The following is a 15231-nucleotide window of genomic DNA, read 5'->3' as shown; positions in this document are numbered from 1 at the left end:
CAGTAGAGCATCGGCTTGGCATGTGGAAGTCCCGGGTTCAATCCCTGGTCAGGGCACACAGGAGAAGCGCCCCCATCTGTTTCTCCACCCTTCCCCCTCTCCTTTCTCTCTATCTCTCTCTTCCCCTCCTGCAGCCAAGACTCCATTGGAACAAAGTTGGCCCGGGCACTGAGGATGGCTCCATGGCCTCTGCCTCAGGTACTAGAATGGCTCCAGTTATAACAGAGCAACGCCCCAGATGGGAAGAGCATCTCCCCCTGGTGGGCATGCCGGGTGGATCCCGGTCGGGCACACACGGGAGTCTGTATCTCTGTCTCCTGCTTCTGACTTCAGAAAAATACAAAAAAAAAAAAAAAAAGAAAAAAAAAAAGAGGGGAATGAATTCATAACAATGCATGTCTCGGAGAGCACACTTTTCGTGAAAACTGTCCTCTTGTCTCCCCGTTTTCAGAACACCTTTAGCACCCTTGCTTTGGAATTTCCTTCCAAGTCAAACCGCTCACGACGCTCAGTGACAATGTGGTTCCACATGGGCTGCACAGACCTGCCGTGGATACGTGTTAAGTCTGGAAGGAGGCTCGCTAAGTTGTGAGCAGTGTTTCCTGTCAGGAGAGAACTGTCCAAACCCCCATCACTCCGAACAGCTCCTTGTGGGCAGTGGGACTCCCAAGGGAACAGACAGAGGGAGCAGGGCTCGTTTTCAACGGGAGTGCTGGCCACAGCAGCGTCCCCTCCTGCCCATGCCACGCCATCTTATAAATAGTTACGACTGACACCCAGAGGAGGAGGCTTCACTTTCCGCCCCAGCGCGCACACTTCTGCATCATTTAAATTCAGCACGATGCGCGCGCATTGATCTGCTCTCCTCCCCCCACGCTCACACGGCATATCTGATTGAATTCAGTTCAGCTCAACTCCGGGAACGGACGATGCGCCCTGTGCTGAGCGCTGGGGTGGAGAACAAAGACGGATGGAGGCGACCCCCACCCACACACCTCACCTTCCGCGACCAAGAATGTCATTTTCATTTCCTTAAAACTGTAGTTCTTAGTTCCACCACAACTCCTTTTTTAAAATTTTTATTTTTACAGAGACAGAGAGAGAGTCAGAGAGAGGGATAGAGACAGGAACAGACAGACAGGAACGGAGAGAGATGAGAAGCATCAATCATTAGTTTTTCATTGCGACACCTTAGTTGTTCATTGATTGCTTTTTCATATGTGCCTTGACCAAGGGGCTACAGCAGACCCAGTAACCCCTTTCTTAAGCCAGCGACCTTGGGTCCAAGCTGGTAAGCTTTGCTCAAACCAGATGAGCCTGTGCTCAAGCTGGTGACCTCGGGGTCTCGAACCTGGGTCCTCCGCATCCCAGTCCGACGCTCTATCCACTGCGCCACCACCGCCTGGTCATCAACTCCTTCATTTTAAAACAAATATCTCATTGGCATTGCCTTTATTATCTCCAATTGAAATTCATCGATCCTGCAATCTACTGATAAAAATTTTCTAAAAACCAGTATCTTGTTCTAAATACCATCTGTGGGAGAAATAAAAGGGATCATGTATATAGTACAACACGTATTTCCATATGAAAACACTCAGATGATTCGAGAAGTCAGTGAGTGGTCCAATGTTTGTGCTACTTTTCATGATTGCACCTGGGTTTCCGAGGAGTGAGACAGTATTTGACTGAATATTGTCGCCCCCTTTTGCTTTACTGTTGCCATGTCTAAATCAGGGCATACATAAAATCTTCATGATTGAGGGTGACGGAAGGAGACTTGATTTGGGGTAGTGAACACACAATACACTAGATAGAGGATGTATTATAGAGTTCTACACTTAAAACCTATAGCCCTGGCCGGTTGGCTCAGCGGTAGAGCGTCAGACTAGCGTGTGGAGGACCCGGGTTCGATTCCCGGCCAGGGCACACAGGAGAAGCGCCCATTTGCTTCTCCACCCCTCCGCCGCGCTTTCCTCTCTGTCTCTCTCCTTCCCCTCCCGCAGCCGAGGCTCCATTGGAGCAAAGATGGCCCGGGCGCTGGGGATGGCTCTGTGGCCTCTGCCCCAGGCGCTAGAGTGGCTCTGGTCGCAACATGGCGACGCCCAGGATGGGCAGAGCATCGCCCCCTGGTGGGCAGAGCGTTGCCCCCTGGTGGGCGTGCCGGGTGGATCCCGGTCGGGCGCATGCGGGAGTCTGTCTGACTGTCTCTCCCTGTTTCCAGCTTCAGAAAAATGAAAAAAAAAACAAAAAAAAAAACCTATACGATTTTGTTGACCAATGTCACCCCAACACATTTAATAAAATAAAATAAAGATCTCCATGAATGAAATAGCTAGAAGTGGAGACGGATACAACTGTGTGGCACTGGTGACTCAGATCCCAAGTGTGGTCCCGCTGTTAATGATGCTATTTTCCAAAATGGCGGACAACTCTCGGGCATATGCTAGACAGCCTTACTTCCATTCAGACAATGGAAGCATTCCTGGGAAGCTTGGTGGCTGTTAAAACCGTGCTGGTGTTTGTGCTTGTAAATTAAAAAAAAAAAGATTTAGGTTCTATGCTCAAATAATAAAAAAGTAAATTGAGTTTGTCAATGTCTGGTGGGACATTTCCAATCTCTTTGCCCCACAGGCCTGTCTCATGCTGGACCCCAAAGCCAGTAGGACAGGAGACTTCCCTGTCTCCATTCCCTGGAGTCCTTGGGAAACCAAAAGCCCCATCACAAGGAAACATCCCTGAAGGATGGTGCCACCCACTTTGAGAAACTCTTTCTTAAAGTCACAGCACTTAGGAGAACTCCAGTTCTCTCTGTCCCTCTCTGGGTTTACCTTAGTGCCCTCTCTGCCCCCCCTGAGCACCCTGCTGGGAATCTAAGGGTTACTGCCAGGCAGGTGGCGTGGACGGAGCAGAAATGACGGTGACTTGGAAAAGGAAACATTCTGAGTAACAGGCTGAGCCTCCCGCGGTAGGTGAAATCCTGCTCCGAAGAGCACATACTACTGTGACAGGGAAACTAGGGAACAGAGGACAGGGACAGAGGCCCTGCAAGATGCGACGAGGTGTGTGAGGACAGGGAGGTGAGCTTTAGCCACGGGAAAGCCCGGGGATGTACAGCAGGAGTCCCCTGGTTGTAGAAGAGTCACAGAGCAAGGACAGCTCCAGAAATTTGGGCAGGGGGAGGAGAGAGAGAGAAATAGTTATGAGTGGAGGGAATAGAGGGTACTTACTGGTTAAGAACTAGGGCTTTGGCCCTGGCCAGTTGGCTCAGTGGTAGAGCGTTGGCCTGGCGTGCAGGAGTCCCGGATTCGATTCCCGGCCAGGGCACACAGGAGAAGCGCCCATCTGCCTCTCCACCCCTCCCCCTCTCCCTCCTCTCTGTCTCTCTCTTCCCCTCCCGCAGCCAAGGCTCCATTGGAGCAAAGTTGGCCCGGGCACTGGGGATGGCTCTGTGGCCTCTGCCTCAGGTGCTAGAATGGCTCTGGTTGTGACAGAGTGACACCCCAGATGGGCAGAGCATCACCCCCTGGTGGGCGTGCCGGGTGGATCCCGGTTGGGCACATGCTGGAGTCTGTCTGACTGCCTCCCCTTTTCCAACTTCGGAAAAATACACACACACACACACACACACAAAGAACTAGGGCTTTGAGATCAGACAGTTTCAAATCCCACTGCCACCTGCTGAGAAGTGGGGCCAGTTGCTTCTCTTGGACTCAGTCTCCTCGTCTATAAAATGGGCACTAATGACAGTCCCTACTGCTTGAAGTTGTTATGGGGTGAGACAGGGTCCTTGGTAAGGTGTTCATGATGGTGCTTGGGGACCTGCACGCTGTTCAAGAGCAGGTCCCTGTCTAATTCGGTCCCCTTGGCGCCGGGGTACCTGACACTGAGTTGCCACGGCCGACCCCTGTTGAATGAACTGATGAGGGAGGGCCTGTGGAAGGCCGCCATTCTCACTGTCATGAGTGATAACGAGAGAAGGAACCAGATACCGGAGCTGGGGTAGGAGGTGGGGACTTGGTTACTTTGCTGGGATAACAGATCCCGGGTAGCACCAATCACAAGAAGGGCGAACCAGGCAACCCACGGAGCTGAGCCAAGGCTCCCGAAACCTCAGAGGGTGGACAACACGGGTCCCCGCTCAGTAGCTCCCAGAACAAGGCGGTGCAGGGAGGACAAGGCCCCCAGGGAGAAGCCAGCCGAGGGGCCAGACAGCCTGGGGGGGGGCGGCTCCACAGGGCCCAGAGGGGTGCCCCTCGGGCCTGCAGACCTGTGGCCCCACGGCAGGTCTTGGGCCGGACACGTCAGCGCTGAGCATTAGGAGCCATGCAAAGTGAGAGGCGAGTAGGCCAGCCCCGGGCTCCCCCCCCCCCCCCCCCCCGCAGCTCCTTCTCACGTCACTGTCCCCTCTGCGTTCTGAGCTCTGGCCACACGGGCCATTTCCTTGTTTCTTGAAAAACGCTGTGCTTCCCTACCCACATCCTCACCGCCCACTCCGCCTGGCTAATTTCTGCTCATCCTCCAGGTCTCGGTCAAACATCGCTCCCTCACCGAGGCTGTCCCTGCACCCAGGCCAGGGCTGGTGCCCTGTCACCCCCGGTCACCCTCACCAGCTCCAGCCTGTGCTGTCTCAGCCTCTACTGCAGGCACAGCGATTGTCGGGTACGGGAAGCTCTCACCGGTGCTAACACTCTGGAGGGCAGACACCAGGGGGTGCCCTTTGCCCTGTGCCCTCTGAGGTGCAGGGTCAGCCCCCACGGGGCATCAGTGGAAAGGAAATGGATGAGAAGGGAAAGAAACCCCGAAGCGTAGAGCATGGTGACTGGGTTTGTCCTAAAACATAGTTAGATCCATAGACACAGTCAACCCTCAAGGGTAACCAGGCCACCGACATTCCTGATGGAAAACGCATTTTGAGGCCCTGGCTGGTTGGCTCAGTGGTAGAGCATTGGCTCGGCGTGTGGATGTCGCAGGTTTGATTCCTGGTCAGGGCACACAGGAGAAGTGACCATCTGCTTCTCCACCCTTCACCCCCTTCTTTACCTCTCCCTTCCTTCTTCCCCTCCCGCAGCCAAGGCTCAAACGGTTTGAGCAAGTTGGCCTGGGTGCTGAGGATGGTTCCATGGTCTTAGCCTCAGCCACTAAAATAGCTTGATTGCCAAGCAGCGGCCCCAGATGGGCAGAGCATCGCCTGGTTGGGGGCTTGCTGGGTGGATCCTGGTTGGGGCATATAGGGCAGTCTGTCTCTGCCTCCCTGCCTCTCACTTAATAATACACACATATATATCTCAAAAAAAAAAAAAAAAAGAAAGAAAGAAAGAAAAAGAAAAAAGAAAATGCATTTTGGAGCCATTTCTCACCCTATTTCAAGGTCGAGCTCACTGCACAGATTCATACCCGTCCTCTCCTCTCCAACGCAGTGACTATGGAGGCAAACGCCTTGATTGCTTCCCCCTCCTCCCTGCCGACCCGCAGGACACAAGAGCCACGTCAGGTGTGACATCCCTTCCATTCGGCCAGTGAGAACATGCATTCGGTACTAAATCCCAGGCACCAATGAAAGCTGACAAATAGATTCCTCCCGCCTCCTGTGTCCTCCACAGTCCACCACCGCCACGCGCACCCCGCCCAGCTGCCAGCTGCCAAGCAGGGTGCCTGAGCACCGTGTTACGGCTCACGGGCGAGAAATCGTACTTCGTTGGCAGAGATGATCTCACCCTTTGTTTTTCTTTGCGAACATCACAACGGAAGCTTGGATCCTTGGAGGTGCTTACAAGTACAGGCAGAGGACAGTTGGCCAGAGAAGGCCAGCCCTTCTGGAAGGCGCGGACATGACAGTTTCCCAGCATTTTGCTTCTAAGTTAGTCATCACCCCTCGTCACAGAGCCCTCACTCTTAGCAGCAACTATGCTATTCAGTGTTTTCCAGGCATGATCCTATTTAATCCTCCCAAGGGCTCTGTGAGAGGTCTCCCTTTTACAGGTGAGGAAAACTGAGACCCAGCACGTTGCAGTAACTTCTTAGACTCACGTGAGCAGCAAGAGGCGGTGGTAACGGTAAAACGCAGCCCGATCTCTCAAGCATCAAGCTTCGTTGCAAGAATAATTGCTACATGTAGATCCACCCAGCAAGCCCCCTACCAGGTGATGTTCCGCCCATTGCTACGTGTAGGGCTCTTTGATGGTCCCATTTCTTGATTAATGGAGTAACAACGGCAACCCCAGGGAGAGTCATCATAGCCAAGTGTTCAATGAACGTTAGCTGCTATTCTTGTCGTCATTATTTTATTACCCCTGATTTAGAAATACCGTCTTGAAGGGGGAGAGGTCATCCTCTGAACAGTCTTGTCTGCCCTTTGACCTCAGCCTGGGGTCTGGTCATAGAGTACGTGTGATTCGGTCATCTGTCAGCTGAGGTGGCCTACAGCCCAAGTGCCTAGTCCCCCCCGCCCCGGGGTCGAGGGTACATGGGCCCCCAGACAAGCACCCAAGTGGGATTTGAGATGCACCCGTGAAGGTGACAACCCCAGCTTCTATAGTGGGTCCCTAGAATTAGGCTGTCCCCCACGTAGGGCCCTGCTCTGATTCATACAAAGTGAGAGCTGAGTGGCAAGTCCAAGTCTTTCTTTTTTTAAATATGCTGACCTGAAGGGAACTAGGGAGAATGGAGGGTGTACTTTTAACAGCAGAAGGTGCCCTCAGAAAGCCCAGAGCCATGTCAGGGGGGGGGGGAATTATACACACATATATATCTCAAAACCAGCTTGTAATGTCAAACATAATCCTTTTGTGGGTGGGTGTGATTTAAAAAAAAAAATGCAGCAACTCCCTATTACAAAGAAGCTGTTATCCAGGTATGTGGGGGGGGGGGTCACTCAGAAAGGGGGGCTTGCAGCTCATGAAGGAAAGTAGCTCTGATGTGGGGCCATTCAGACCTGGGTTCAAATCCTGGCTACACCTCTTACTAGTTGTGTGACTTGGGGCAAGATTTTTTTATGCAACTTCTCTGAACTGATATGGTTTACTCATATCCACATCCACCTGGTAGACTTTTCATAGGGCTTTAAAAAAGTGACTGACCAGGCGGTGGCACAGTAGATAGAGCGTCGGACTGGGATGCAAAGGACCCGGTTCAAAACCCTGAGGTTGCTGGCAACCCTGAGGTTGCCAGCTTGAGTGCGGGCTCACCAGCTTGAGTGTGGGGTTACTGGCTTAAGCATGGGATTAGACATGACCCCATGGTTGCTGGCTTGAAGCCCAAGGTCGATAACTTGAGTAAGGGGTCACTTGCTCTGCTGGAGCCCCCGGTCAAGGCGCACATGAGAAAGCAATCAATGAATAGCTAGGGTGCCACAATGAAGAATTGATGTTTCTCATCTCTCTCTCTTCCTGTCTATCTGTCCCTCTCTTTCTCTCTGTCTCTGTCTCTCTTGCTAAAAATCAAATCAAGTTCTTTGGGTGAGCAGAGGAAGTAGGGTGCTGTTGTCAGGAGCGTTAAGTTTGCAGCTAGACCTGAGATAACACCCCCGTTGGGACGCGGTGCACGTCACATCACCTCCTTGGGCTTCTGTGTCCTCATCCCTGGGAGAGCCGCCCACCTCCGGGGGCAGGCATAAGACAGTGTGTGAGGGTGTAAGCAGTGTGCCTGCCTCGGTACCGGGCCCTTAGTAGGGTCTCCAAAGAGGACTGTGTCCTTATGGGTTGTGGGTGGGACAGGACCCTGGGATTCCTTATGATTTGGCCAGGGGTTTGAAGTCAGTCAGTGCCCAGCCCGGAGTCAGGCGGCAAGCGACTGAGGGCAGGATGTGGGGCCGACACGGGCGGCCAGTGTAGCGTGTCGGTGACCACTTCTCCCCTCCACCTGGGAGCCCTCCCCTCTCTCCACCCCCACCAATGGGTTCTTAGATCTGGGCTCTGAGGACATGATCCACGGGTCTATTGGCAAATGCGGGCCAAGGGCTGAATTTCAAATGGATGCCGCTTTTTCCTCTGGAGCTGAGGCTCATCGGAGAGTTGGCTGGGAGAGTCAGGAGATTCGTGCCTGGCCCTGGACTCGTCAGGGGCCGCCTCAAAGGCAACTTGGCCACATTCCTCTTCGAGGTAAATTTAGTCCTGGATCAAGTTGCAGAGGAACACACCTGCTCTTTTCCGCTTGCTGCGGACTGGGCACCGTCCCGAGTTCAAGAGGGATCTCTCCGGTTGACGTTAGCCGAGGGAACCCAGCAGGTCGCCGGGGTCGTCACCGAAAGCCTGCCTGTACCGTGGCTAACGGTGGATGGAACCGAAAGCTGGGATTTGCCTCTTCCTCCTCTGTGTTCCCTGAAAGACTCTTTAAAAAATTAATTCTGACATGCCACTCTGTAAGTTGTACGTAATAACTAAACAGCCAGGCCCGGTGTCGTTGAGCGGGGACTTCGGAGTCAGACAGACCCGTGGGTGTGTCTAATGCCTCGTGTCTTAGCGGCGATGCCGGGCGAGAAAGCTCCCTGGCAAGTTCAGTGTGAAGCTTCAACAAGATCAGACACCTTTGGCCTACGGTTTCCTCTGTCACCCCCCACGCTCCTCTCTTCCTTCCTGGAGCCGGGTGCCACACAGGGAGCCCCCTACCCTATTGTGATTCCATACCCTTCTCTCTCAGAAACAGGGTCTCCGTTCAGTTCCCCTCTCCTTGAGGTGACCGTGTCCTCTCTTTGGGGGCAGAAGGACCGGCTCCTGAGACAACCCCGGGGAATAAAGCTCCCATTTCAGCCAGTCCTGGCAGTCCGCAGCCTCTGCCCAGCAGGTAGTCTAGACAAGAGAACATGATATCCCCTCTGGCCAGCGAGATGGGAAAACAAATCTGCTGGGGAGCCTCTGGGAAGGTTTCGTCGTTCTGTAGGCCCTGGCTGGTTGGCTCAGCAGTAGAGTGTCGGCCTGGCGTGCGGGGGACCCGGGTTCGATTCCTGGCCAGGGCACATAGGAGAAGCGTTCTGTAAAAGGGATAGGAGGCAGGTACATCTCCCTTTCTGTCTCTGACTGTCGTTGTTGGTATGCAGCAGCCAAGAGAAGGCACCCCTCTGGCGACCGTGACGAGAGCCATCCTGTCCGGGCGGAAAACAGAAGGGGGCTCACGTGCTGGGTGGTGACATCGGGCCCGTGAAGTGAGCCAAGCCGGCGCCTGCGATATTTGGGCCCCTACGTATATAAGATAATAAATCTCCCAGGTGTTTCGGTCAGACATCCTGCTACCTGCGGCCGGAAGTGCCCCCATCGGGGATGTTTGCAATTATTTGCCTTCTCTCTCTCTGGGCACACGGTAGGGCGGACTTCCTTGACTTCCTGGGAGCAAGGTGCAAATATCTGGCTTGCCTTGGCCAATGAAATGTGGGTGTAACTGCTGTGTGTCATTTTTGGCAAAAAAAAAAGTGTCATTTTCCACACCCCCTCCCCCTGCCTGGCCATCGAGGAGGCGGGGAAGGAGCCTCCATCAACTCGGGCTCCCCAGTGACCGTGATCAACAGAGGCGTCAGCAACGTGATCCACGCAACGTAAGTAAGGAAGTTGTTTGTGTAGAACCGAGGACATTGGGGGGTTGTTTGTTACGGCAGCACGGCCCAGCCTTTTCTGACTGCCGCACATCCGAACTGATGCATTCAAGTCACAGACTAGGAACTTCAGCAGAGAGGAGCATGGGAGGTGTAAGAGACTTTTCTAGACTCTTCTCTTTAAGGCCAGACTGTTGTACAGCATTCCTACCCCTCCCTACATTGCCTTTAAGAATTCAGGTCTTGCCCAACAGTAGAACGAGACAGAGAAGGGATTGATTCTCCTTCTGGTTAGCTAGCCAAAGAAAACCAGACGCTAACTTGAAAGAACATACCCACCCCTGCGTCCACTGCAGCATTATTTACAATAGCCAACATACGGAAGCAGTCCAAGTGCCCGTCAGCAGACGAGCAAATAGTGAGGATGTGGCACATACATAGGTACAACGGAATATTACTCGGCCATAAAAAAGAATGAAATCTTACCATTTGTGGCAACTTGGATGGACCTTGTGGGTATTATGCTCAGTGAAATAAGTCAGAGGAAGACAAATACCATACAATCAGTGTCACTTACATGTGGAATCTAAAACAAACAAACAAAAAACAAAGGCAGGATTTGAAGGCAGCTCCACCTCAAACTCTGTCTGGCCACTCAGACAAAGCAGAGGCTCACACACGGCAGGCAGACCCAGGCTCTTTTTTTTTTTTTTTTTTTAATTTTTTTTTTTTGTATTTTTCTGAAGCTGGAAACGGGGAGAGACAGTCAGACAGACTCCCGCATGCGCCCGACCGGGATCCACCCGGCACGCCCACCAGGGGCGAAGCTCTGCCCCTCCGGGGCATCGCTCTGCCAAGACCAGAGCCAGTCTAGCGCCTGGGGCAGAGGCCAAGGAGCCATCCCCAGCGCCCGGGCCATCTTTGCTCCAATGGAGCCTTGGCTGCGGGAGAGGAAGAGAGAGACAGAGAGGAAGGAGGGGTTGGGGGTGGAGAAGCAAATGGGCGCTTCTCCTATGTGCCCTGGCCGGGAATCGATCCCGGGTCCCCTGCACGCCAGGCCAACGCTCTACCGCTGAGCCAACCGGCCAGGGCCTCAGACCCAGGCTCTTTGTGGCAACAAAGCAAAGCCGCAGAGACGGTCATTCTGCAACACAACTGGAGCCAGTGTCCACATCTGTGCCGCCGACACCCTGTGCCAGGGCCCCGGGGCTGCAGGCGCCGCTGAATTCTTCCTGCTGCTCGTGGCTCTCAGGGAGGCCGTTCCCAGTTCTGACAACAGTTCCCCTCACACGGCAGCAAACTCGGAATATCACCCCCATTGAGGAGCTGGGGAAGGAAGCAAGCATATGTCAGAGCTACAGAGAGGAGCTGAGTGACAGCCTTCTTCTGGGAAGGAGCGTGCTTCTCCCCGGGTTGGGGATGGGGCTGCGTTCCCAGCGAACTTCTCCTCTTCAGTTTGGAGCCTGCCTGTCACCAGACCAGATGGCCAGCTAGCCTTTTCTTTCACAGGCTTCAAATAAAATGCGACACCCTCTGAGATTTCAACCAAATTCCACCCACGGACATCATTCCCTCTTTACCCAGGTGCTCTTGAAGTCACACAATCTGACATTTCCGGCTGGGAGGAGGAGGCAGAGAGCCTGGGCTCAGACGTTCCCAGAGCCTCTCACCGGGGCCCCAGCATCACGCTAGCTTTGTGCACACAGATGAACTGGGCGGCGGCGGACCCTGCCCCCCCCCCCCCCCCACGGAGCTTCCAATCCAGTGCCAGCCAAAATAGGATCATTCCTTCGTACCGAGAGTAAATGCGATGAAAGGTGTTCATCAGAGGCAATCAGGGAGGCCTTCATGTAAGAGGTGATGCGTCAAAGCTACAGTGGGAAGGAGAAGTAGGTGCTGGTTCAAAATGGGGGGAGGGACCAGCTGTTACAAACATGGTGGGGGAGTTGGGGCGGAATGGGTGTGGTGCAGTATTTGAAAAAAAAGCCTGAAAGCTGTAAGACACTGTGGGTGGCCTGAGGGGGCCACCGGTGCAAAGCCGCTGTTGAGAGAGGCAGACTCCAGAGCTCGTTGGCCTAAAAAGATCTGGATGTTCTCCTGACGCTCCGGAGGTGTATCAGGTGGTGGGACGACACAGCTGAGTCGGCATGTTTTGTATTTTTCTGAAGTGAGAAGCGGGGAGACAGACAGACTCCTCCATGCGCCCGACCAGGATCCACCCGGCATGCCCACCAGGGGGCAATGCCCTGCCCATCTGGGGCGTTGCTCCATTGCAACTGGAGCCATTCTAGCACCTGAAGCGGAGGCCACAGAGCCATCCTCAGTGCCTGCGCCAACTTTGCTCCAATGGAGCCTTGGCTGCAGGAGGGGAAGAGAGAGAGAGAGAGAGAGGAAGGAGAGGGGGAGGGGTGGAGAAGCAGAAGGGTGCTTCTCCTGTGTGCCCCAGCCGGGAGGCGAACCTGGGACTTCAACATGCCGGGCTGACACTCTACCACTGAGCCAACTGGCCAGGGCCTGAACCTGCATTTTTTAAAGTTAAATTTACGGGGATACCAGTGGTTAAGACCATTATATACATTTCAGGTGTATAACATTATAAGACGACATCTAGGCCCTGGCCGGTTGGCTCAGTGGTAGAGCGTCGGCCTGGCGTGCGGGGGACCCGGGTTTGATTCCCGGCCAGGGCACATAGGAGAAGTGCCCATTTGCTTCTCCACCCCCACCCCCCCCTTCCTCTCTGTCTCTCTCTTCCCCTCCCGCAGCTAAGGCTCCATCGGAGCAAAGATGGCCCAGGTGCTGGGGATGGCTCCTTAGCCTCTGCCCCAGGCACTAGAGTGGCTCTGGTCGCGGCAGAGTGACACCCCGGAGGGGCAGAGCATCGCCCCCTGGTGGGCAGAGCATCGCCCCTGGTGGGCGTGCCGGGTGGATCCCGGTCAGGCACATGCGGGAGTCTGTCTGACTGTCTCTCCCTGTTTCCAGTTTCAGAAAAATACAAAAAAAAAAGACGACATCTATACACTCCATGTGGGCTCACCACCCAAAGTCAAGTCTCTTTCTATCACCACATATTTGACCCCCTGTACCTTCTTGGTCCTCCCCACAACCCCCTTCCCTGCTGGTAACCACCACTCTGTCATCTGTGTCTGTGAAGTTGTTGCTTTTTTTGGAGGACTCTTCTGTCCAACAGCTAGTCCGCAGCTCGGGCAGAGGTAGACCTTAAATTCAGGCCTCTGTGTCTCCGGCCGGTGCTCTTTCCCACCAGCCTCAGAGCGTGTGCCCTGGTCTCACCTCGTGTTTGAGGAACCTGTCCCACTCGTGTCCAAACCCCTGTCCCCCCCTTCCCCGTCTTCTCCATCGTTAGAGTGAGGACAGCTCCCCATGCAGGCTCACTTGGTGTTCTGGAGCCAGCCCCAGCCTTACCTTGAGCTGTGGGTCTTAAGAAAGTTAATGAACATCTTTGGGCCTTGGTTTCTCATCTGTAAAATGATTAAAAAAGAAAAAATGTCCACCTCAGATCGTTGTTATGACTATTCATTTATTTATTTATTTTTACAGAGACAGAGAGAGGGATAGATAGGGACAGACAGACAGGAACAGAGAGAGATGAGAAGCATCAATCATCAGTTTTTCGTTGCGACACCTTAGTTGTTCACTGATTGCGCGGCCCTTCAGCAGACTGAGTAACCCCTTATTCGAGTCAGTGACCTTGGGTCTAAGCTGGTGAGCTTTGCTCAAACCAGATGAGCCCACGCTCAAGCTGGTGACCTCGAGGTCTTGAACCTGGGTCCTCCGCATCTCAGTCCGACGCTCTATCCACTGCGCCACTGTCTGGTCAGGCTGTTATGACAGTTTAAAAAGAATCATGCAGGTCATGTGTCTGACCTAAAATCAGTCATCGATAAGAAGTCTTGTTATTGTCAAGACTTCTGAGGGGGAATCAGAGATTTTTGCTGACGTTTTCTGTACACATTCTCTAAGGCCTTCCAAGCTGGAGCAGCCACTGCTTTCTGTGTTTCCGAAGGGTCTCCTTTACTCCGGGGAGGCTGGTCCCTGTGCGCTGCAGTGGGGAGAGTGTGACCCAGGTCTGGTCACGCACAGGGCTCCATCCCCATCAAAGGGCAGACCATGGACTCAAAGGTGGGCAACTTTTTAAAAAACATATTTATTTATTTTGGTATTTTTCTGAAGTTGGAAACGGGGAGGCAGTCAGACAGACTCTTGCATGCGCCCGACCGGGATCCACCTGGCATGCCCACCAGGGGGCGATGCTCTGCCCATCTGGGGCGTCGCTCTGTTGCAACCAGAGCCATTCTAGCTCCTGAGGCAGAGGCCACAGAGCCATCCTCAGTGCCTGGGCCAACTTTGCTCCAATGGAGCCTTGGCTGCAGGAGGGGAAGAGAGAGAGAGGAAGGAGAGGGGGAGGGGTGGAGAAGCAGATGGGTGCTTCTCCTGTGTGCCCTGGCCGGGAATCGAACCCGGAACTCCTGCACCCCAGGCTGACACTCTACCACTGAGCCAACCGGCCAGGGCATTCATTTATTTATTTTTAATTTTTAAATTATTTTTTAGAGAGAGAAGAAAGGAGGGAGAGAGAGAGAGAAACATCAATCTGTTGTTCCACTTATCTATGCATTCATTGGTTAATTCTTGTATGTGTCCTGACCGGGAATCGAACTTAAGACTTTAATCCTTGCCTGGGATCCATACACAGACACTGTGAGCCTGAAGTCCTCTCTTCCCCGTAGCTGAGGCTGCCTGGCTTGCATGTTCTCTGGAGGCTGTCAGGAGGGGAGCAAAGAGCTGAGAGGCAGATAAACAGTGAGAAAGCCTGGAGGCGGCGCTGAGTCTCTGGTTCTGGTCCCCGAGCCCAGAACCTTTTCTTCTTCTTCTTTTTAATGTTTATTTTTACTGATTTTAGAGAGAGAGGAAGGGAGGGAGAAAGAGGAAGGAACATAGATCTGTTCCTGTATGTGCTGTGACCGGGGATCGAACCGGCAACCTCTGTGCTTCCGGATCATGATGCTCTAAAACCAAACCCAGCGATCAGCTCTTTTTTTTTTTTTTTCCAATTCCGCGAACCACCTCAAGCCCTGCAAGTGTCTCAGGTCACTAACTGCCTGCCTTGCTTTAGCTATAAATTGACAGGAGGTTTGACACCTGCAACCCAAAGTGCTGTGACAAATTGTGTATTTGTCAGGGTCACAGGCAATTCTGAATCATCCACTGCAAGCCCCAGAGTTGAAAGAGGCCTCCAAAGGTCATCCAGGATAGTGGCTTTAAAAAAACAACAACACAACACTTTGGTTTTAAGTAGCAAAAATCTTCTTTTCAGATCTCCAGGAACCCCAATATATTGTAGAAAACAAACCGGATAAAAGAGGAAGTGCCACTGTAGCCCGCGGAGAGTGTGGGAGGCCCTCAGCCCCGCCCCCTTCCTCCTGAGTCTCCCTGCCGGCTAATAAGCTGGTCCGGGTCTGCAGACCGAGGATGTCAGGAGTCACCTGGACTGCCTCTTTGACACCTGCTCATCAAGCCTCAGCTGCACACGCCCACAAGGGTCAGCTGACAAGCCTGAAGGTTGTCCCCCTTCCTTCCACAGACCTCTCTGGGGGCAGCGCCCTTCCTCATCTGCTCCCTGGTGGTGGTCATCACGGGCCTGAGGCCTCCGGGCTGCTGCAGAGCTGATTAATGTTTCCCCAGTAGCCCTC

At 53.5% G+C, this 15231-nt stretch overlaps 1 non-coding gene across 1 annotated transcript; it reads right to left on the bottom strand.

Moving 5' to 3' along the window:
* Window positions 1-13977: 13977 nt before the first annotated feature.
* Window positions 13978-14053, bottom strand: TRNAP-GGG (transfer RNA proline (anticodon GGG)). Its single transcript has one exon. It is a non-coding gene; the product is annotated as a tRNA-Pro (tRNA).
* Window positions 14054-15231: the final 1178 nt, after the last annotated feature.

Source organism: Saccopteryx leptura, chromosome 10 (assembly GCF_036850995.1).
Source record: "Saccopteryx leptura isolate mSacLep1 chromosome 10, mSacLep1_pri_phased_curated, whole genome shotgun sequence".
Taxonomy (NCBI): domain Eukaryota; kingdom Metazoa; phylum Chordata; class Mammalia; order Chiroptera; family Emballonuridae; genus Saccopteryx; species Saccopteryx leptura.
The sequence above is the reverse complement of the archived record's forward strand: the minus strand, read 5'-3'. Positions and strand labels throughout refer to the sequence as shown.